The following is a 22,867-nucleotide window of genomic DNA, read 5'->3' on the forward strand; positions in this document are numbered from 1 at the left end:
TCCCAGAGAAACGAGTTTGAATCCTAGCACACACACACCTCCGATCACCTGTAATTCCAGTTCCAGAGGATTCAGTGCCCTCATCTGGCCTCCTTTGGCACTGTACATGCAAGCAGGATATATACCCTACACATTAATAAACAATAACAACAACAACAACAACAACAACATCCAGGCATAATGGTACATGCACACCTTTAATCCCAGTACTTGGGTGGCAAGAGCAGGCAAATTTCTGAATTTGTGGCCAGCCTAGTGTACAGAGTTCCAGGACAGCCAGGGCTACACGGAGAAACCCTGTCTCGAAAAAAAAAACATAGACAGACAGATAGACAAACATAATTTTTAAACATTCAAACCAACGAAGAGTAAGAGAAAGAAAAAAACCACTCGATGCTCAGTAGAGAAAGAGTGGGGGGGGGGATTACTACTGGAAGCAATCAGATCCATTAGGTGGTTACCGGGATTTGTTGCCAGACAATAGTGAATCATTTAGCTTGTGACTCTAAGCAGGAAGGAGGGTGGTGGCTGAGTTATAGACAGCTTGTAGGCAAATGGGCAGAGTTGGCCTCATTTTCAGCACCACTAAAAGAACAGCTCTCAGCCGGCTAGGCTTGCGAGGCTCTCTGACCGGAAACCAGACTAATCAGACCTCCTACACATTCCCCCACCCCGTACTCCACGGAGCCCCGCATCTTGGGGAATGGGTCTTGGCATCCTTCGTCTGTAAAGATCCCACCTTTGAAAACAGTTTGCTACCTTCTAAAGAGAAGAAAACTACCGCGCGCAGCGTCTGATGGCCTCTGAGTGAACACAAGCCCCACAGGCACCACAGGACTCGGGACGCGGTGCCGGGTCGGGGAGGGCGCAAGGGCAAGACCTCTGAATTAAGTCTGTCATTCCCAAGGCTGGAGAATTAAAAACGAAGCCGGGTCTGACGCAAGTTGTGGGGAGGAGTGGGTGAGAGAGTGTGGGGCGCGGTCTAACCACAGGACTTTCTGCCCTGCACCGCTGTGGTGCGTCTCTGCTGTCCAAGCTAAACTCCTGGAGAAGGAAGAACGGAGATGCTTCTCTGAGAACTGGGCTGTCTAGTTGTCTCATAGCCTCATGTGCCAATGGTCACGTCCTCCCTCCAGGGCGGTCAGGATGCAATCCCAGAGCCTCTTTGTTACTGGCGCCTCCTGAACGAAGTCTAGTTCCCATGAGATTCCTTCTCTGGTGATCAACATGATTCTTTTTCCAAGTTTGGGTGGTGCCGTTGGGGCTTTGGAACTGAATAAATCTCCCTCTCAGGCTCTTCCCTGGAACCATCTCTACTGAGGTGCTGGGAGCAGAGATCAAAGACCCGAAGGCTTCCCGATTTCTTGCTCAGAAATGACCTCCAGGTTTCCAGCCTCCAAAGACATGCTTTTTCTCAACTTCCCTGTGGAGAGGGAAAAGAAGTTCCATTGAGATGTCCACTTTAGCTGTTTCCCTTAAGTTACCTGTGGGAGCCCTCGTTGGATCAACACTAGTGCCACAGTGCTAAGCCTGCCACAAACTACAACTTCTCTGTTAATGTCCAGCTTCACACATGACTCCCTGGCCAGTACACTGACTGACTCTCTGTCCAGCACACTGACTGACTCCCTGACCAGCACACTGACTGACTCCCTTAGAAAACAGTGGGCAAATACACAAACATGGTCATGCCTAGGACAGGGTTTCTTGGTGTGACTCTGAAGGCTTCAGGCCTCTGAGGAAACCTGTCTCCATCATTCAGTGGAGTCGATTTCTCTTTGATGGTCTCAATCTTAGTTTCTCTACTTTTGAAATAGAGGACAACCAAGTCCCTCTATGGAGGAAACCAGAAACAAACTACTGGTCCCAGGATTCTCTTGGAAACAGTCTACACCAAAAGATGCCTAGAAGAAGCCTTTTTCCAAGCCCCAACCAAGCTACTTCCCAGAATCTTTCCAGACCCTTCTGACTTCTACTGAGCCTCAAGCAACCATTTCTCATCTGTAAAACAGACAATCCCATTTTACAGTTGGGAAAAGTGAGGCCTGGAGGTCAACTGTCCTACCTTTCTCCACTTCCTTAAACCAAGACCTCTAGTGAAGGGCCTCAGCCTTCAGCCAGTCATCATCAATACCCCTTGCCACCCCCCTAGAACTGTTACTGTTTCCATTTGAGGGGGGGGTTCATTATATCGTCCCGACTGTTCTCAAACTCCTGCCTCCTTTTTCAAGTGCTGGGATTTACAGGCATCGTACCACTATGTCTGATTCCTCTCAGATATGACACCGAAAGAGGCCTAAGGAACTAATAAAGACGTCTGCTCACTGCCCCAGGAACAAGAGGATCCAGCTGCCCTTCATCAAAACATTGGATTCTTCACCCAAGCACCAGGAGAATGGGGCTTCTCTGTTCAGACAAAATTTCAGCAGTGCCTTCACCATGGTGCCTCAACGTCCCCTACAAGGAGCCTGCATCCTCTATCTGACATTTTTGTTTTAGCCCAATGGGTTGAAGAGGTTAAATAACCCAGCTAAGGTCACCTAGTGAAAGTGTGGAACTTGGGGGGCTCGAACTCACCCATGCCTCAGTATCTGAGAGGACAGGAGCCCCCTTCTGGATCCTGATGAGCAGAAGCGGGAGGAGGGGTGGGGTAGAAAATGAAGCGGCCTGGGAAGAGTTTTCCACACAGTGCTAGGGTAGAAGCCACTTCATTATGAGGACCCCTCCATCTTTGCATATGCTAAACCAAGCAAAGGAGTCCCTTTGGATCGTCTCCTTGGCAGTTGCAGACGTCCCACCACTCCCTGCCCCGGGTGTACCTGTCTGCTCGGGAGCCAAAAAAAAAAAAAAAAAAAAAGTCTACCATCTTTCCACGTCTTGCTAATTCTGGCATTTTTAGAAACCGAGAGGCAACTGATTTTTAATTAGCTGGAATGATGGACTGTCAGGAGCTCTGGTATTTAAAAATATCTGCGAAAACAACTATTACACATTACATGTTGCTGCACTCATTCTGCAGACGTACCAGGTTCCTGGAGTAGGTCTGCTTTCTGTGGTCCACCTGCCAGCGCAAGGTAGTGGACAAGAAACCTGGCATGGGAAAACATGGAGTCTGGAATGACACCGTCGACGCCACCTCCCAGCCCTGCCAGTGCTAGGGTGGGGACGGTGCAGGAGTGTGTTAGGGGAGGGAGACTGGGTGCGGTTTTCACCTCCACACTGCCACGAGTGGAGACATTTTGCGCCGCACCTCCAGTCCTCAGAAATAACAGTGAGTGCCTGCTCCGAGCGGGTACTGGGGGCACTGCGAAGAGACCGCACGCTCCGCTAAGAACAGGTCGCTATTAATTCCTCAGTGGCCTGGGGACTGTCTTTGACTTTGAACTTGCAGCAGCCCAGACCTCTGCAGGACTCAAGACCAGGCAGCGCCGCATCGAAAGTGCCCTCGGGCTAGGGAAGTCTGAGCTCTAGATTTATCTTAGGGAATCTCACTTGGCTACCAGAAATCCCAAATTCCTGGTCTTCCAGCGTACACACCGCACACAGTAGGTGCTGAGAGTCACGTGTAATTCTCTGCGAGTTCCCTTTCCGGCGCCTGCGTGCTCCGGCGCCTTGGGCTCCCCCTGCTGACTCCCGCGGTAACAACCTGAGCAAACGCAGAACGCGAGCTATGTATCCCTTCCTTCCTTCCTTCCTTCCTTCCTTCCTTCCTTCCTTCCTTCCTTCCTTCCTTCCTTCCTTCCTTCCTTCCTCCCTCCTTCCTTCCTTTCCCTCCCTCCCTCCCTCCCTCCCCTCCCCCTCCTCTTCCTCCCTCTCTTCCATTCTCCCTCTATCCCCTCCTCCATCCCTTTTCTTCTTCCTCATTATTATTGCATTCTAGTAATATAATTTACAAATAATACATAACAATATATTATTGTGTTCTAATAATATAACATATAAACAATATATAGCAATATATTATTGTATTCTAGTAATAAAATTAGCATCACACAAATCGGAGAGGTGCTCTATGGAAGAGTTACACTCCATTTACTGAAATTTTAATTTCAAGGGACTCTATGCCTAAAATTTGCTCTCTCACCTCGTCTCTACCTCAGACTAAGTAACTCATAAGACTCTGCCAAGATCTTATTTTCACACGTTATCCTGAATGCAAAGACTAAAAAATTTTAAATGCTCTGGTCTGCCCGATAAATACTGAGAACTCTAGTTTCAAGTGCCAAGGCTAACACTAATTGAGTGCACACTGTATACATGAGTCATTGTTGGGCTTCATATTGACACACTTACCCCTCACAACCCTCACATCAGGGTGGGACTGTTACCCTCCCCATTTTAAAGCTGAAGGCACCCACGCTCCCAAAAAATCAGTACCCAGGCCACACAAAACTGGGGAAAGGTTTTAAACTGAGGTAATTTCCAGAGCTAAGACCCCAATCCCCACCTTATACCAAGGAACATTGTGATTAACAAACTAACAATAATTAAAAACAAGAAACTTTTGGTGGGCTGGGTGTGGTAGCACACACATTTGATCCCAGCACTCAGAAGGCTGAGGCAGGCAGATCTCTGAGTTCAAGGGCAACCTGGTCTACAGAGTGAGTTCTAGGACAGCCAGAGCTACACAGAGAAACCCTGTCTTGAAAAACAGGAGGGGGTGGGGACTATAGGAGGGTGACTTACAAGTTTGATAGTAGCCTGGTCTACACATCAAGTTTAGGTAACCAGGGTTACATAGCATTAAATTAAATAATAAAAACACATTAGGAGGGCTGGAGAGACGGCTCAGTGGTTAAGAGCACCCGACTGCTCTTCCAGAGGTCATGAGTTCAATTCCCAGCAACCACATGGTGGCTCACAACCATCTGTAAAGAGATCCAATGCCCTCTTCTGGTGTATCTGAAGACAGCTACAGTGTACTTATATATAATAAATGAATAAATCTTTTTTAAAAAACCACATTAGGAATAGCTTCAAAATATCCCTTATTCTCTAAATAATCTTTTATAACTTTTTCCGACAAAGAGAGATAGATGTTTTACTCAGACAGAGCTGTTGGGGTTTCGTGATCATTTGTACCACCAGCAGCTGTAGCGTGAGTAAAAACGTCACCCACATTTCCAAGAGAAGATAAGGTTTAGCCAGGCAGCGGTGGTGCGCACCTTTAATCCCAGCATTTGGGAGGCAGAGGCAGACAGATCTCTAAGTTCAAGGCCAGCCTGGTCTACAGAGCAAATTCTAGGACAGCCAGGGCTACACAAAGGAACCCTGTCTTGAAAACCTAAACAACAACAACAACGACAACAAAACAACTTGCAGATTGGGGATGGAGAGGTAACTAGTGTTGAGGAGTGTGTACTAATACAGAGGAACTGTCCAGCATTTCCCAAGTATCTGTAATTCCAGATCAAGAGGCTCTGAAGTTCTCTTCTGACTTTCGTTGGCATCTGCACTCATAGGCACATACCCACATGAACACAAGCGCATAGTTGAAAATTGAAATAAAAAATAAAGCAGCGCTCAGCAGTGCCTTTAATCCCAGCACTCTGAGTTCTAGGGCAACCTGTTCTACAGATTGAGTTCTAGGACAGCCAGGCTACACAGAGAAACCCTGTTTTCAAAACCCAACCCAACCAAACAAACAAACAAACAATTGACTGCATTTGAGGACTGGTCCACTTCTCTTTGATGCTCTCTGCCAAAGCAGAATCATCGACCTCATCCTTGTTCCTGGGGTCCAAGCGGACTCCAGCAGTTGCCCTCACCAAGTTCCTGAATATAGCTCTGCCCTGGGCTGAAATTGCTGTGGTGTGGGTCCCCTGTGGGAAAGGGTGCCACTGTGAGAAAGCCTGAGGGTGCCACCAGAGTGGTAACTCGGAGAACAGTTAATCCACTCTCTCCTCTCATTGGCACTTCCATGGTACCTCCAGCCTGGTGTGGTGGTACACACTTTTTTCCCTTTTTTAAGGTATGTGAGTACACTGCAGCTGTCTTCATGCACACCAGAAGAGGGAGGGCATCGGATCCCATTACAGATGTGGTGGCTGGGAATTGAACTCGGGACCTCTGGAAGAGCAGTCCGTGTTCCTAACCACTGAGCCATCTCTCCAGCCAGTGGTACACACTTTTAATCCCAGTACTCAAGAGGTAGAGGCAGGCAGACATCTGTGAATTCAAGACCAGCCTGGTCCACAGATCGAGTTCCAGGACAGCCAGATTTCTAAGTGACATCCAGGAGAAGCAGTAAATGCCCATTTTTGTGAGGATTTCAAAAAAGGTGGAGTGACCAATAGCCACAGATGCTATGGGTGGGGGGCATGCGCAATGAATTTTGAGACAAGAAGCTTTGTCTCAAAATAAAACATAACAAAAACAAAAACAAAACAAAAACAAAATAAAGAAAAAGGTCCACTGCAATGTGGAAGTCAGACATGCATTCTGTGATTTTTCTCCTGGCCCCAGCCTTCCCTGGTATCCTAACTGATGGTATGCATTACTCGCCACGGGTACTCCAGGCCCTGTGTACAAGGTCTGACACAGACTAGAAGCTGAGTTCACTGCGCATGCCCCCACCCATAGTATCCATAGCTGTGATCACCCATCTTATTTTGAAATCCTCACAAAAATGGGCCTGGCTGTCTGTCACTTAGAAATCTGGATTTGCCTTTTGCCCTCTGCCAGGACAAGAAGCAGCCTCTGAGCTTCTGTGGAAAAGCTCCTGACCAGCCAGATAGCCACGTGCCTGCCTTTGATTCTTAAAGCCTAGCCCCAATAGAAACTCAAAAACCAGAGATGTCTTCTTCCTAAAGCTGTTGGAAATCTGAGGCCCAGAGAACCCAATCCACTGGTATTTTTTTGAGGCATTCTTGCATTTCTGGTCACAAGGATATGTAACAGCATTTTGGTTCCGTGACATTCCACAGTATGTTCCTGTGTTTAGTATGAGCAAACAGTGCGCACAAATCCACACAGATATGTACATGTCAAACTGTGTTTGAACACAGGCTAACCATAGACCTAGGAAGGCAGTCAGAAGCGAGTCTGTATCTTTGGGAAAGAAGAATGTAATCACTTCAGGGCACAAGAGCTGGTTAATGCCCCATTGCTGCAGAAGATCAGTATGAGGGTATATAAGGGTGTGCACACATGCACATGAATATGTGTTCACAGGCAACATCCTCTCAGGATGTTGTGTGTATACACAGACAAGACACACTGTAGTGTGGTTCTATGTCTGGAGGTCAGTGCTTGTGACATGTGTGTACATTTACAACTCTTTTCCAACCTGGTTTGTGACACCACGGCCCTGTCCTGGGCATACATGTGTACATATATGCATGCCCATGTGACTGTGTACAGTCTAATCCCCAGGCCTGTGAAAGAGACTGTGTGTGATGTGTGTGTTTGTATGTTTGCATGTGAAGTCGTTTCTAAGTGAGACCCACATAGCTGCTTTATTTACATGTACATTCTAGCTTACGACAATGTCCCCAATTCTGTGAGCATACAAGGGTCCTCTGTCATAAAGGCTGAACCAAGCAGGTCCTAGGACTGGCTAAGTACCTGGGGAAGACCTTGACCAACCTTTGTCTGGAGCCCACTCCCTGTGACCTCTAAATTTCTGCTTCTGGCAGGATCTCAGCTGTCCATGGTCACAGACTACCTTCCCCCCGAGACGTCCCTTTAACTCACAGTCCCTTTTCCATCCAGGGGGCTGAGAGTTGGGGGATATTCATCTCGGGGAGTTTTTGTTCCGCCTCATGAAAGGCCTCAATGGCTGGGAATACCATTCTAATTACGGGGAAGCCCAGCTTATGTGGGGGACACAAAGGGCTGTGGTCTCATAGCAGCTCCTTCCATCCGTCAAATAAGGCTGTCTAATGACGGGGCGAGAGCTGTGAATGCCTTAAACAAACTCAAAAAGGAGGGAAAATAAAGCCGCCGGGGGCTTAAAATATATTAAATTACCCTGAGTAGGACTGGCTTTGCAGGCACTGGTTGGAGAGGCTGTCCAGGCTGAGTTCTGCTATTCACGTGGGGAGGGGGGAGAGGGGTCAGCAGGTCGGGTGGGGAGGGGTTCACAGAGCTCTGGCTCATTCTCATGCTAACATCAGGGACATGCTGCAGGCTTACTGAGCTGGAAAACAGAAATGAATTTGCTATAATCCTCCTCCTCCCTCTGCAGACCAGAAGCTTTGCCTAATTGCAGCCCTTGGAGCCTGCTGGGCTTTGGGACATGGCCACACCCTGGATCCAGCACCCCTTGACCCCCCCACCCTCTCTTTTCCATTCCTCCTTCTTTGGGGCTCATGGATGAGTGTGCTTCAGGGCTCATCTGAAGGAATAGAAAAAGCAGGCAGTGGGGAATCAGTGGATAGGAGAGGACCAGGTATATGTGTGCCACGCACAGCGTTGGGATAAGTAGTCACTCCCAGTCTTAGCTATCCCTTTACACATGAGCACACTGCCTAGATACATATAGCTCTTTACTATTCTACACCCCCTTACACATAGCACCCCATGAATGCACACTTTCACAAGCACAAATATATCTTCATGCAGTCTATAGACACGTGTTAACCTTTCCATGGGCAAACACAGCATGCATGCTCTCTCTCTCTCTCTCTCTCTCTCTCTCTCTCTCTCTCTCTCTCTCTCTCTCTCTCACACACACACACACACACACACACACACACACACATACACACACACACCTCTCCTTACCCCTTTTCTTGGAAGAGGTTTCGGTCTGTAACCCAGGCTGGCCTAGAACTCACTGTGTAGTCCAGGCTGGCCTTAAATCCACACTTTTTCCTCAGCCTTTGGAGTGTGGCATTACAGGTGTTAGCCACCAAATGAGTTACAAAAGGTTCTTCACAGACATTCCTCAATAAGACACATTTCTTCCCAAGTAAGCATATGCTACCTCCCAGACACTAACACACACACACACACACACACACACGCATGCACACTTGCACATGCACACACACATGAGCTCACACACTTTCAAATGTAATCCCAGAAGCATGGACCTGGTACAATTTCAATGTTTTTTTTTTAATTTATTTATTCACTCTACCTCCTGCTCACTGCAGTGTTTAACAGCAGAGGATTTGATGCATAGATGACAGAAGGTGGCTCTTTCCCAGCCTTAGCTGAGTCAACACTGCACTGTTGGTAACTGCTACAAGATCTTGGATAAATCTGTCCCAATCTCTGGGTCGCCATTTTTTTTTAAATATTTATTTATTTATTTATTTTGCCACTAACAGGAATGCTCAAATTGATTGAGGGGAATATGTACCTGTAACTCCAGCACTAGGGAGGCTAAGGTAGGAGGATCAGGAGTTCAAGATGTCTGGACTAAACACACACACACACACACACACACACACACACACACACACACACACACACACACAACAAATAGAGGAGAGGGAGATTACTTGAACTACATGTTCTAGAAAAACTCTGCCAGCTCAAAATTAAGAACCATCTCAGGGACTATGCCTTCTGCCCCTCCCCTGCTTCTGCACACTTAATGTGAACACACGCACACACTGCTGGCACGCACACGCCTCCACAGTGTGCCTAACAATGACTCTCTTCAGTGTTCACGTGGTTATAAAAAGACCCGCTGTGAAGCAGTAGCCAGCATCCTTCCTGTTGTAGGTGGGACGCCTCCTTCTCACCCACTTTCAGGCCTGCCTCGGTAGCTTTGTTCAGGAGACTCTGCCAGTTTGGGAAACAGCGATGACAGGTGTGGCTGTGAATCATCCAGCCCCACGGTGTGGCGCCAGGGACCCAGGAAAGGCATTCAAACGTGCTGTTCTCTCCCAGGGCGCCCTCTGCCGGTGGACCTGTGATAGAGGGCTCTGGAAGAAGCCCGCTCTAAGGCACGAGAGTATGAACGGTGAAATCTATGCCGCTGGGTTTCCGTTCAGCAGTGAGAGGAGCTTGGAAACTGCACAGCCAGCGTGGAACCAAAACCACGAAGCTAAATGTTACAGGAGCATGAAAATCGCAGCCTCTTGTCTGCAAAGGCTTCTACTAACACTCTGCCCCTCCATCCTCCACAGATCGCTAATGAAGGTTGTGTGGAGGATGTCAGGGCCAAGGCCTGGTGGGAGAGGGGGGTGAGGGTGCAGACCCAGAGTTAGCCCTGGTTGCTGATCTCTGGTGTATTTGACGCTGTAAGCAAACAAAGAAAGCAGGTGAAAAGCCCTAGAAAGAGCCAGAGTCCCTTTCTTACCCACCATGGCTGACTAGGAGTAGGCTTAGAAGCTTGTAGAAAAGCCTGCCTAGGGCTTCTGCAACCAGGGCCAATGGAGATCACAGCCAGTTCTCTCTGCTGGCGAGGACTGTGTTAGCCGATTGTGGAGAATGAGGGCATCCCGGCATCCCTCTGCACTAAGGTGCAACAGGGATCCTCTCTGCCTATAACCCCAGCTGCAGGAAGTGGTACGTTGGCTTCATGTAGCCAGAGCAAGAGGCCTGGCAACCTAAGGCAAATTGTCTTGAAGATGAAAACACCATACGCAGGAGTCCTGAGTCCTTTCAAAGAAACAAGGGGGGTGTTGTAAGGTGAAGGGAAGGGGCCATAGGTTCCTTGTCAACCCCTTTTAGAGGTGACATGTTGGCACTATGTGCACAATCATTCTCAGGAACTACAGCTGCTCCCTGGGCAGCACAGGAGAGCTTCTGCTCCCTTCTTGGCCCACACAGGGGCTCCACAGGCCACAGACCAAGACAAGGGCGGTGAGAACTGTGAGGAAGAGACGGTATTGTAGAGATCTGAGGAGGGCAGCGCTTGGCTGGAGCGCAAGCTAAGGTGTCTGCTCCAGGCCCTTCTTGTGTGACCAGATTCAAAGGAGAAGGGGTTTCCCAGCAGTTGCTCCAGGCCTCTGCCCCCCCCCCAGCTCCCACCCCACCAGGTAGACTAACCAGATCTGAAGCTACCCGTGCTCTGCTCCCACTAGACTAGGCCCCACCCCTGGCCTTTAGGAGGAATGAGGCTGGTTCCTTGAAGGGCAGCAAGGGTGTGCACAAGGGTTTGACTAGAAATGGGGGAAATTTGAACACAGAAGGGAGAAAGTATGGGCTTAAAACTCTTCTCGCTCCTGCTATGATCTGAGCCTATCCACTGCTCTAGAAGGGAGAGCATTTCGTTCCTGCAGCAAGCGGTCTCCTCAAAACCATGGATTTGTAAAGAACATGCACTCTCACCAATAAGACACTTCAACATTAACCCATGAAGTCTGCCAACTGGAATTTCAGAGTCTTCTCCAAATCAGCAAGGGACCCCTGTGGAGTGGCTCAGTTCTTGCTTCCCTGGGGTGGACACCTGAGATTTTTTTGTTGTTGTTGCCATCCCCATCTTTAAACCTATCTCCTAAAGCCATTTACCCCTCACTCCAATGCCCTGCCCTGCAGCTACCACCTGCAACTCACAAAGAGAAACAAGATCGTGCTGTTTGGTAGAATATTACTTAAATACGCAGCTGAGTTTGACCTTGTTTCTTCAGTGTGGTTTATTTGCCAGGACTGGATAGATCCTGGAAAGTCTGGTCTCTGAGCCCAGATTCTTTGGTTAATCTGATGGAGCCTCCAGCAGTCCCTGCTCCCCAACCTGGCTTAAGCAAGTGCTCTGCCTGCAGCTCCCCCCTAAATTTGACGGCTCACATCTGACCTAACCCCAGAGCCCTCAGAATCCTTCCTAAGTTGGCAGGGATATGGAGACTGGGTGTGCAAAGGCCAACCATGGTCGGTGTAGGGAGAATATTTTAGGACACACACACACACACACACACACACACACACACACACACACATTGCGCCCATGTCTTGTATATCTGAACATCCGAACGTTCAGACCCTATAATCCCGCGTGGCCACCTTCATGGGCCATGCAAGAGCTGAGCGGCAGAGCTGGGCTTGGTGAAGGACTTTGGACTGATGTTTGTAAACACAGAACGAAATCGGGAGAGAGCCAAGTGAAGACAAAGCCACTTTCCTCCGCTCATTTAGAGAAATCTCCACTTAGCAAACACTTTCATTTTCAGGGCTGCTCGTGGCTATCCGAAGGTCTAGAAAAATCACTGTGCCTCGGTCGAAATTTATCCTGGAAAGAGTCCCAGGGACAGGCGCACAGAAAGCACAGATGTCCGGAAGAATGTATGGGTGGAAAAGAAACGCACCCCCAGGACGCCAACGCGCTACTTGGGGGTTACTATACAGCTTTCCTGTGATCTTTTAAAAAATGCATAGCAGCTCGCCTAAGTTTTTATACCCTCTGGGAGGCAAGCACGAGGGTATAGGCAGGGCAGGCTACCCCTTCCAACCTCTGTGTGTTCTGAGACCTTAGCTGCGACGCAAGCTTAGTTCATTCGGTGCAGCCGGGTTCCTGGAAGTGCCACCCAACCCCACCCTCCGCAACTGGCCTGGGTATTTGCAAAATGTGTTATCTGGATTCTTATATTCTCCAAGACTCAAGAGCCAGACCAAACTATAACGCCGGAGCGGAGAAAGTGGGGGATATGACAGTACATCAAGGTACCAAAATTGGTAGGAAAAACGGACATCTCAGACCTCTGTTTCCAGTATTTTGCTCAGTGTCTGAGGAACGCACTGGGCAGTGTGTCTGCAGGTTTATGCAAGTTCAACTTGCAAAAGCCCCTGTGGCAGAAACGGAATGAGATTTCCCAAAGGCCTTGCATTCTCGGTGCTGACTTTTCCTATCAATGGGAGAGACGCAGGCTATTGACCCAGCGGCCTCCTCCTCTCGGCCTATTGTCGCGGCTCAATCACGCACTTACCGGAAGAAAAGCGAGTTTATCTTAGCTTGGAGTAGCTTCGTGGGGTGGGTGTGTGTGTGTGTGTGTGTGTGTGTGTGTGTGTGTGTGTGTGTGTGTGTGTGTGAGGGGTGGGGAAAATTCTGCAACCAGGACTGTGCAGATGGGTTGAGGATAGACACTTTCAGAAAAGGACCAATTTCCCTTTCACAATGAGCGCTAAGTACCTGACAAATGGGGCTGGTGTTTATTCATGAGCAGGTACTTTGGAGATGGCGATTAGAACAGCCGCCCTCGCTGCCTAGCCAAGGTACTTAAAGCCGGGCAGGTGCATCTCGGCGCGCGGTCCCAGCGCACAAAGCCCGTGGCCGCCGCGGCGCGGAGAGGGGGCGGGATGCGGGGCGCGCGGGCCCGGAGGGCGCGCCGAACGCAGGCACCTTAGCCCTTTGTTCCTCTTCTGGAGCCAAGGCCACTTCACAGAGGGGCGCCCCGGGAAAACCTCCCCTCTAATTACCAGGAATTTCCCTCCAACCCTCCTCTGGGAGCCCAGCCGAGCAGCTCTTGGGCTGGAGGCCGCAGAGGCTCGTGGGATCTGGCCTCGCGTTTACATTAATGTCTCCCGGGAGTTAACTATTGGCTAACCAGCTAACTAACTGGACAACTAGGACGGGACGTGGAACCCAGGCCTGGGAACCGCGCTGGCACCCGCCGCTGAGGCGCCACCTCTGGCGGTGCGGACAACCTCGGGCTTTCAGGTTTTGTTTCAACTCCAAAGGGAGAAAATTGGGGTCTGTCTCATTCTCCAGTTTACTGGCGCCAAGGTCGTGGGACAAACCCGATCTTGCCCTCACCGCGGCGGCTACGGAATCCCTAAGAACCACCGGCTTTAGTGACGTCCTCGTCTCGGTAGTGAGAGCTTGGCGGGCGCCAGCCCGGGCACAGAGTGCGGCCTCCTCCGTGCTTTAGACACGGGACGTGGACCAGCCAAGGACAGCTCCAGACCTAGGCCTGGCACTGTGGGGGCAAACCCTAGGTTGCTGAGGTGCTGAATGTCAGTAATGTCCCGAGGTCGGAAACACCAGTGGTGTGCGTCCTCCTGGGGCCTGTCTGGACTGCTCTCTGTTGCTGTTTTAAATCGTTTCGAAAGCTCACTAAGATAACTTATCTCCGGTCCAACAGAATCAGACAGGAGAAATATGTCTCAAACACTGTGGGTTCCTCTTGGAGAGAAAATTCTTTGTGGATGATAGAAAACAAGAGACAGGGGGAAACGATGTCACCCACCACCAGGCGACTTTTTACATTTCCCACCACTAACAACCCGCCCAGCTCTCCCTTGTTAGTCACATCGTGCTTATTGACATCCATGAGAGACTTTTCTAGAACCTCAAGGTTAGAATAAATTTCAGAGATACGGTAAGTCTGATTCTCAGGCAAATCCGATACCCGAGATATTCTGATTTTTTAGTCCGATGGACAGTGGCAAACCAGAGGCACCGAGAGGAACACTGCGAAGGAAGACTGAGTGTCCAAGACCCTAACTGCACAGGCACCAGCCAGTCTTCTGCTGGGCAGGACAGAGAAGTGAGCCGGCCGCCACAGCGGCCAGGGCTAAGAAAGAAATGCTTCCCCTCGGGGCTCCTGCCAGGGACTGAGTTAGGGTTCCAAGGTGAAAGTAATTTGGATACCTCCTTAGCCAAAGAGACACTTAGGATGAAGGAAACCAGTACTGCCAGGCAAGCCACCAGAGGTCGAGGTGCAGCGCTCAGTTGCTCGCCGGACCCCTTAAGAAGGGCTTTCTGGCCCGATGGCCTTGGGTAAATGTTTGAGGTCGAGGAGCCCAAGACGTCGTCGCTGAAGTTCTTAAGCTAAAAGAACAGGTATCCTGCACCACTGCGGGCAGGGGGCAAATCAAGACTTATAGACCCACAGATGCACAAGGCCTCCCAGGTCCCAAAGTAGCTACCGGTCCTTGCTGGGGCAGGAGCAAATACAGGTAGGGAATGAAAGATAGATTGAAATGGAGAGAGGTGAACTATAGATGCATGCCAAGAGGTTTATATATATATATATATATATATTTGCTTTCAATGCCTCTCCCCCAACCCCCAGACAGGGTGTCTCTGTGTAGCCCTGGCTGTCCTGGAATTCACTCTAAAGACCAGGCTGACCTCAACAGCCTGCCTCTGCCTCCCCAGTGCTGAGATTAAAAGCTTGTACCACCACCTGCCTTCTCCCAAGACTTTTAAGGCATGTCTAATTGATATCTATGTGCTCAGGAGGAGGGCAGTCAGTACCAATACCTACCAGTGATTTCCTTCCCATTAAGATTGCAAACAAATCATGGCCATATAACATAATAATGATACATAATATAATCTGTGATAAGCCATAATATTTTTAGAGAAAGAGGGATGCCTGGATGCACACATTTCCCCTACCAGTTGACTGGCCAGACCCTTACTCTAAGTTTATTTTTCTAGGAGAGTTTTGGGCTAATTCATTTTTGGGCAGATACATTTATGACCTTGGTGAGCATCCTTGACTTCTGGCAAAGCCTCACTAAACAGGGCAGAGCTGAGAGCATCTCCATCAGTCTAGTGAGTTAGGTGAGCTTTGTGACTTGCCAGATAGAAGCAGGAGACACCCCCACCCCACCCCACCCCCAAAGACTCTTTAGATCAGACCTGGTGCTCTTAACCTTGACCCCAGACTCACCAAAGGCAGAAATCTTTCACCCGAGAAGAGTGGGGTCTGGATTTGGGGGTGGCTGGAGTGGAACACAATGCTTCATCCTTACTCTGACTAGACCACCCATACTGCATTTTTCATTAGTTGATGATAGAGCCTCTATGTCCATCAGAGGAATCCAGAAAGTTCAAATTAAGCCTTGTACAACAACCATTGGGAAGTCAGTAACTGCAAAACGGCCCCCAAACTAACTCCTCACTGCAGCAAATTCCCAGAGTTGGGGTTGGGTGAGGTAGATCTCAGGTGGATCAGGTATCCCTGCTCCCTCCTCCTCAGTCCTGTAACTTCCCTTAACCTCTTCCAACCTCTTTCGGAGTGTGTGAGGCAAAGGCTAAGGGCTCTCTACTCTAGAACTCAAATTTTTGCAATTGTGGAGTTGATGAGGAGTAAGCGAGGTTCCCCCAGAGCCCACCTTCCTTTGGTGGAGCACCTACACAGATAACCTCTCCCTCCTCTCCTTCGTGCCCCCCAACCCTATCTCTACACCCACCAGGCTCCCCTGGAGGAGCCTTCACCTTCCTTAAAATGAGAAAAGGAAACTCAGAGAATGGTTAGAAATTGAGGCTTCCCAAGCCTGGGAGCCATCCTCCTAGTACTTGTGACTTCAAATTCAGGTAGTCCTTGACACTCTCCCCTCATTCCAAAGAGGATGGAGCCTCCTCCTCTTCCTCCTCCTCCTCCTCCTCCTCCTCTTTCTTCTTCCTCTTCCTTTTCTTCTAATTCTTTTTTTGTTCTATTGGCACCAGGGTGCCCAGCAGTGTGGGCAGCTGAACCTGGAACAGTCTTTAGTCAAGGAAGTAGCTTTCCCCTCAGAGACTTTGGCATTCTGTTCCAATCGGCCTGGCAGTGAATGAACCCTGCCCAAGACCATGACTGAGTGCAGGCACCTAGTCTGACAATGACTTTAGGCAAGTCCATCCCTAGACTCGGTTTCCTCATTGGCCAAGAGATGGAAAATTATAAAAGAAGGTTCCTGGCATCTCTAGTGCTTCAAAAAAGTAGGAGGGGGTGCTAGTGTGTAACCCCAGCATCTGGAAAGCTTAGGTAGGAGGACTGCTACAAGTTGAAAAATAGCCTGGGGGTTGGGGATTTAGCTCAGCGGTAGAGCGCTTGCCTAGCGAGCGCAAGGCCCTGGGTTCAGTCCCCAGCTCCGGAAAAAAAGAACCAAAAAAAAAAAAAAATAGCCTGGATTACAGAGTGAGACTACCTCAAACCAAACAAAAGCTGAAAACCCTGGACAGATAAAGTGACTGGAAGGAAACCCCTGGTGCTCTAAGGATCTTTCTTCTAGGGGGTAGGTTTCAGTTGGGGGAAAAGCCTCTGCTTCTCTAAGAAACCTCATCCCTAGATAAGGCCATGCGTTGGGTATGTAAGCCCTGGGACCAGGCTACCTGGGATTGATATCTAACCCAGAGGTGCTAGTTCCACTGTGTGGGCCACTTTATTTCATCTTGGTGCCTCAACGTTCTCCTTGTTAATACATATTAATGACGGGATGATATCATGATCACAGACAAGCTAATATATGTGGCCCAGGTTAGCTAATAATGTAATTACCTCTGAGTACAGTTCCACCCTTTCCAGTCCTTTTGGTTTCTATAAAATATCACTATTTCTAACCTTGCCCTGCCTCCACGATTGATTTTAGTCTTCCCTGGAATTCTTCAGGAAAGGGAAGGACCAAACACCGAGTCAAGTCAGATGGATCCCTGCCTCAGTTCACTGTCATGTTTGTTGTGGTTCATACCGGGGATGGACCCCGGGACCTCACACAGGCACCTCTACTATCAAGTTATTTTCCCGGTGGGCTATACTTACTGACTGAGTCCAGTCACTCTCTCTCTCTCTCTCTGGAATAACCACTACAGGCAGAGATGGCTGTTGTCCTTGGCTTGCAAGGATGAGTGAAGGAGGGATCCGTGAACTATCTCACTATAGGTCTACTCAGAGACAGGTAGGTCTGTGCCTCCATGGTTATTGCTGTGTTCTCTCTCCTGTGGTATACACACACACACACACACACACACACACACACACACACACACACACCCCACTACCTAAGGGTGAGAATGTTCCTGTTTTGTTTTCTGCTCTATCCCCAATGTCTATAACACTGACTGGGGCAGAATAAACCCTATATAAATAATTTAAAAAAACAACTGTGGGAGGGATATCCAGCTCGGTGACAAGATCTGTTTTGGTAGCAGGATCTAGTCTTCTATCCAGAGGTGATGGTTAACCAACCTTATGACTAAGAAAGAAAAAAAGAACATGGTTCGGATCTACCTTCGTGAGAGTTTTCTGTCTTGGGTCTGTAAGTCTCTCAGTTATCCAAAGGGACTTTCTTCCAGGGCCACCCCTCCCAACCCTGACCTCTCTAAGTGTTTATATTGAAGACCTTGAGGATCAGTGAATTTTCTTTGGCTCTGCAAGATGGAGTGTGATTTCCTACACCCAACTCTAGTTGGTGTAGGGCACCAACCTTAAGCACTTAGAGACCAACCAGGAGCATCGTGTGTGTGCGCGTGTGTGTGCGTGTGTGTGTGTGTGTGTGTGTGTGTGTGTGTGTGTGTGATGTGGTGTGGTGTGTGTGTGTGTGTGTGTGTGTGTGTGTGTGATGTGTGTGTGTGTGTGTGTGTGTGTGGTGTGTGTGTGTGTGTGTGGGGTGTGTGTGTGTGTGTGTGTGTGTGTGTGTGTGTGTGTGTGTGTGTGTGTGTGGTGTGTGTGTGTGTGTGTGGTGTGGTGTGTGTGTGTGTGGTGTGTGTGTGTGTGTGTGTGTGTGTGTGTGTGTGTGGTGTGTGTGTGGTGTGTGTGTGTGTGTGTGGTGTGTGTGTGTGTGTGGTGTGTGTGTGTGTGTGTGTGTGTGTGTGTGTGTGTGTGGTGTGTGTGTGTGGTGTGGTGTGGTGTGTGTGGTGTGGTGTGTGTGGTGTGTGGTGTGTGTGTGTGTGGTGTGGTGTGTGTGTGTGGTGTGTGTGTGTGTGTGGTGTGGTGTGTGTGGTGTGGTGTGTATTGAGGTGTGTGTGTGTGTGTGGTGTGGTGGGTGTGTGGGGGGGTGGGTGTGTGGGGGGGGGTGTGTGTTTGTGTGGTGTGTGTGTGTGTGTGTGTGTGTGTGTGGTGTGTGGTGTGTGGTGTGTGTGTGGGGTGTGTGTGTGGGGGGGTGTGTGGGTGGTGTGTGTGTGGTGTGTGTGTGTGTGTGTGATGTGGTGTGTGTGGTGTGGGGTGTGTGTGTGTGGGTGTGTGTGTGTGGTGTGTGTGTGTGTGTGGTGTGTGGTGTGTGTGTGGTGTGTGTGGTGTGTGTGTGTGTGTGTGTGTGTGGTGTGTGTGTGGTGTGTGTGTGTGTGGTGTGTATGTTAAAGTGGGAGGAAATGACAGTAGTGGTTACTGAGGGTGATTGTTCCGAACCCCGAACCCCTTCTGTCACTCGTGTGCTCACTCATCAAGTCTCAGGTACTCAGTCAAACAGCCTCAGCCTCACCGCAAGCCCATTTTACACGTGAAGAAACCGAAATGTGATCAGAGTGAGAGTGACAGGCCTGTAAAGCAGAGAGAAGGAGACGTGTCTTCAGGAACAGGCTGCAGGAATGCCTCAGAGTCCTGGCAGCACGGCCACAAGCCTAAGCCACCTGCACCTTTTCCTAGTTGAGAGGCAAATGGTAACTCCTCCATTTCCTCTTTAAGGGGAATGAGAACAGGAGCCGGGCCCTTTAATTGGGTGAACTTCAGGATTGAATACATAGAGGATACATAGAGATAATGGGTGTAACCTAGGTTCAGTACACACAGATGACACCATCGCTGCACCCCTGCTGCAGGGCAGCGTCTGTGCCAGTCTTTGCAAACCATGGCTGTCTAGTGTGCCCTTATTTACCCACTTATGAACTGAGGGGTGTTGGAGGGAAACAGAGGTTCATCTAAGATGTCACATTCCGCCAGGGAGAATCAGGTGGGTGAGAGCTCTGGCCCAAAGTTCCCCCTGAGGAAGATCAAGAGTCTACACCTGACTCTGTTGGTTTTATTTATTTTTTAGCTAGAGAATGATCCAGTGGTTAAAAGCACTGCCTGCTTTTTCAAAAGATCCAGGTTTGATTCCTACATCCACATGGCAGCCCACTTTAGTCTGCACAGCTCCACTTCCCAGAGATCCGATGCCCTCTTCTGGCTTGGGAGGGCATCAGGCACTCACACGTGATGCACAGATGTACCAGCAGGCAAAACACCTATATTCATAGAATAAATAAATAAAGCCATTTTGGCTCCCCTTTTAAAGAATATAAGTTTCTTCCCAGACCCCTCTACCATCAGAGTGTTGGTGAAAAACTGGGCATTAAACATGGCTTCAATACCAGCACTTGGGGTGGTGGGGAGGGGAGGGAGCGAATACTTGGGAAGAGGCAGGTAGATTTCTGTGAGTTCAAAGTTAGCTTGATTTACAATGGACAGCTAAGGCTACATAGAGAGACCTTGTCTCAAAATTATACATGCACACACACACACACACACACACACACACACACACACACACACACACACACACACGAGTGTTGGTGGCAGATCTTCTGGGGCTGAAATGTGCACCTTCAGTCAGCCTCTCCCCGGTACACTGGTACTCTAAGGTTTTGTCAGAGGATCCCATGCACCTAGCCCTTCCAGGCCACACCATGCTGGGCCACATGGAGAGTGTGGAATTGTATGGTGTTTGGGGGGGGCTCCCTTTTGTTACCGCTTCCACAAAATATTTTAAAGCAATGTATCATTGACTGTTTTCCTTTTCTTTTAACAGATCACCTGAAAGAGCTTTTCCACCCTTTTCTCATGGCCCCTGCTTGTGACTGAGACTCCAGTGTTAGGAAACGGAAGGACGAAGTCCCTGAGCTTTCTTACATTGAAGTGAATATTAAAAGCAAAACAAATGCAAACCTCAACGCTTCTGAAACCGGTGCTCTATCTTTTTTTTTTTTAAATCCACACATCGCATCCATAAATCATTTCACCGACTGAAAAATATTGACAGTGCAGCTGAAGATGTTAGGAGAGGGAGAAGGTGGTGGAAGTTGGAGTAAGCATCCTGGACAAGGAGGAACTTGCCAAAGTTTGACCAAGAGGAGCGTGCTCTTGTGGAAAGGCAATGTTCCAGAAATGAGAAAGCAGGGAGGAGAACCCCCATCCGAGGGAAAGGAACACAGTGGGAACAGCATTGCGGGTGCAGTGGGGAACACACGCTTCCGATTTCCGATTTCCAATTTACTGTAAATTTAGAAACCAGGAATCACGGGTGTGGGGACTGTATGTAAAGCAGTGTCACAGAAACGGTGTCAAATCCAGCAGGGGACAGTGGAAGACAGCTCTGACGCTGCCCTCTGTGTCTTTTAGTTAGGAGAGAGCAGGGTGGAAAGACTGGCACCTAACCTCGGAATCAGGCATGCAGGAACCGAAGGTCTTAATAGGCTAAATAAAGATCACAGCGAACCCACTAGGTTTCAGCCAACCTCATCCCACACCAGCCATCGACATTTGGCGAAAAACTTTCATTTAGGCTCTGCGGAGAGGAGAGCCAGGTAGTACGGTGAGCACTGCCAGTTCCTCTCATAGCTAAGCACACTATAGTTCTCTTACCCCCAAGGGCACTCTGACTCAGAGGAGCTCCGGTACCCTCCCTCTAGGCTAAAATCTGAACTACGGAAAGGGTGCACTGGAACCAGAGAGACGCCAAGAGACTGTTGCAGGAAAGAGGTTGAAGCAGCCGCCTTGGGGAAAGGCCAACGTTCTGCCCCAGTCTTCGCCGGGCGCCCCGACCCACTGTACCCATCCCCTGAAGTCTGACACCCTCAAAGGTCTGGAGCGGCAGCGCGCCCCCCTGAGGCCCATCGGGGAGGTTTTGCAGCACTCAGTGGTTCGTGCTGCGAGTCCAGGTCACGCAGGCCCGGCGTGGGGCGGGGCACATAGGGGTGCAGACGAACCCCGCCAAAGGTCCTTACCTCCGCGCGGGCATCCGTCCGACCAAGCGCAGTTTGCTGCTGGGACTGCGGGGCCAGAGAGGCTCCCACGGACTCGGACCGGCCCCCCCTCCCCCGCCCCAAGCCCCCAGACCTTTCGGTGGCCCTGAGGAGGGTCGCCGGGACCCAGGCACAGGCGCCGTGAGGGCGGGAGGAGGAGGCTCCTGCGGGGCGCGGCGGGGCGGGGCGGGGGTATTTGCCGAGCCCCGCCCGGGAGGGGGACGTGAGAGCGCTTATCCCGGAGAACAAAGGCAGCTGGGGATGGCTCCCCCCACCCCCTTCCTCCTGGGGCCAGCCCCTGAACTTGAACTTGTACTTGACACTTTGTCCGGAAGGTGGCGAGGAAGCCTGTCTGAGCCGGGACAGGACTGGCCCGCCACCTTCGCTCCCGCAGACCCAAAGAGCCTGTACTCCGCTGGGGCCCTTAGGGAGTCGGGATCTCCAAGGCTCCGACTCGCCCCAAACTGCCAGGTGCTCTCGGGCTCTGGGATTCCGGGGTCCCTTGAATCTGGGGGGTGCGGAGGCCCTGGGTGTTTGGGTTCCGAGCCACAGGCGGAGCCCTGCGTCCCGCCGCGCCCCTCCTCCCGATCCCGCGCCCAGCCCGCCGCCGAGCTGCGCGGGGCAGGCTGGATTCTCTGCACGTCGCGTCGGCAGCCACTATTCAGCCGCTAATTGAACGTTAATGGCAGGTGCGGATGAGGTCACCGGAGCTGGCTTTTCTCACACATTTTTCATGCAAATTCGCGAAACTCTAAACAAATTTGAATAAAAAGCTCTTTGTGCCGCCCGCCTCCTAGTCCTCTCCTCCCAGCCCAGGATCTTGGCTCCTCCCGGTGCCCTGGGGCTCCAGCCCCGCCGCAGTATCCCAGTGCCCCGGGGAGTGTGGCCTGGTAGTAGATGGTTATGGCTCTGATTACCCTTGTGGTTCAGGCTACTGTGAACCGGAGAGAGAATTTTTTCATTTGGAATCTTGGGACCAAATCAGGATGGCCAGCCACCATGCTTTTAGGGAGGCAGTGGGTAAGCACCTGATATCTGGACAGACATTCCACTGCTGACATCTCACATTTCGGTGCACGCCCAGACACACACACACACACACACACACACACACACACACACACACTGGCCACTTTGAACAGCTTCTTGGTCCTTACCCTCTCCATAGCTTAGATGGGAATAAGGATGGATGGTGCCAGCTATACACACCAACAGCTGGAGATTAAATGTGATTTGGGAACGCGCAAGCACTTAGAGCTGTGCTGGGAACCAGGAAGTGTTAATTATTGTCTGGGGGTCCAAGGGCCTGTGAGAATGAAAACTGAT

The 22,867-nt window shown here is 50.1% G+C and overlaps 1 long non-coding RNA gene across 1 annotated transcript; it reads right to left on the bottom strand.

Moving 5' to 3' along the window:
- Window positions 1-329: 329 nt before the first annotated feature.
- On the bottom strand, window positions 330-21,595 carry LOC116891941. The gene is made up of 2 exons (XR_004386870.1): window positions 21,524-21,595; window positions 330-1,423 (listed from the first exon to the last, which is right to left on the bottom strand). It is a non-coding gene; the product is annotated as an uncharacterized LOC116891941 (long non-coding RNA).
- Window positions 21,596-22,867: the final 1,272 nt, after the last annotated feature.

This window comes from Rattus rattus, chromosome 2 (genome assembly GCF_011064425.1).
Source record: "Rattus rattus isolate New Zealand chromosome 2, Rrattus_CSIRO_v1, whole genome shotgun sequence".
NCBI classification, from domain to species: Eukaryota; Metazoa; Chordata; class Mammalia; order Rodentia; family Muridae; genus Rattus; species Rattus rattus.